Consider the following 831-nt stretch of genomic DNA (forward strand, 5'->3'; position numbering starts at 1 on the left):
GTGGCAACTCGAATGTATGCGAACGCCCCCCACCAGGTGAGTGGCGATACTCTTGGCTTGACGAGCAAACCGCTCACCTGTGAGGGACCGCCTGTAGAAACCCTCGCCTTTGTCGTCGTGCTTCGTAATTAAAAACCTCGGTAAGGAAACTTTATTATAGAGAGAGATAGTCCAACGTGAAACAAAGTATTTAAAATGAAATAGGATAATAGTGCCAGGACGCATCATCGATACGGTCTCTCTCTCTCTCTCAGGGACCTTGGGCGCTGCTCGACGTCGCCACCGTCGTCCGCAGCACCGGCAACAAGACCCGGGGTTTTTCGCCCTAGCTTGGCGAACACCGAGGCACGACAACAGATCACAGCCTCTCGACAAGGGTGGGGACCCCCCTGTCGCCCCCCGAGGAGTCGTGTGCTCCACCGGCTTCGGCATACGGACAAAGCGTTAGTAGAAAAACGGAGTGTATGCGAAGCCCTCTTTGGAACAGTACCCGCATGAGACATTTGCAGCGTTCGGGCTCTTATCTGTTTGTTTCTTTATTTCGAGTGGATGGTAATTATATCGTATTTGTGTGTCTGGTGTGTATGCGTGTTGGGGGCGCCTCGTGTATTATCTACGTGCCAATACCGCAGCGTGCTGAATTTTTATATAGTTTATAGGTTGTATAGTTTGTATAGTTTGGATTTATAAAGTTATCAATTATATGTTACCTATGATTAATAAATTAGAAATATCGTCGATGTTTGCTTTTACCCGTATTCTTATTCTGGCAAAAGAAGGGATAGAAGATCCAGAGAGGCTGAAATATATCAAGTGAATGATTAATCATTA

General features: G+C 46.8%; 1 long non-coding RNA gene across 1 annotated transcript; it reads left to right on the forward strand.

Moving 5' to 3' along the window:
• Nucleotides 1–735, forward strand: LOC119593900. The gene is made up of 2 exons (XR_005230573.1): nucleotides 1–140; nucleotides 255–735. It is a non-coding gene; the product is annotated as an uncharacterized LOC119593900 (long non-coding RNA).
• The last annotated feature ends 96 nt before the right edge of the window (nucleotides 736–831 follow it).

Source organism: Penaeus monodon, chromosome 33 (assembly GCF_015228065.2).
Source record: "Penaeus monodon isolate SGIC_2016 chromosome 33, NSTDA_Pmon_1, whole genome shotgun sequence".
Lineage (NCBI taxonomy): Eukaryota > Metazoa > Arthropoda > Malacostraca > Decapoda > Penaeidae > Penaeus > Penaeus monodon.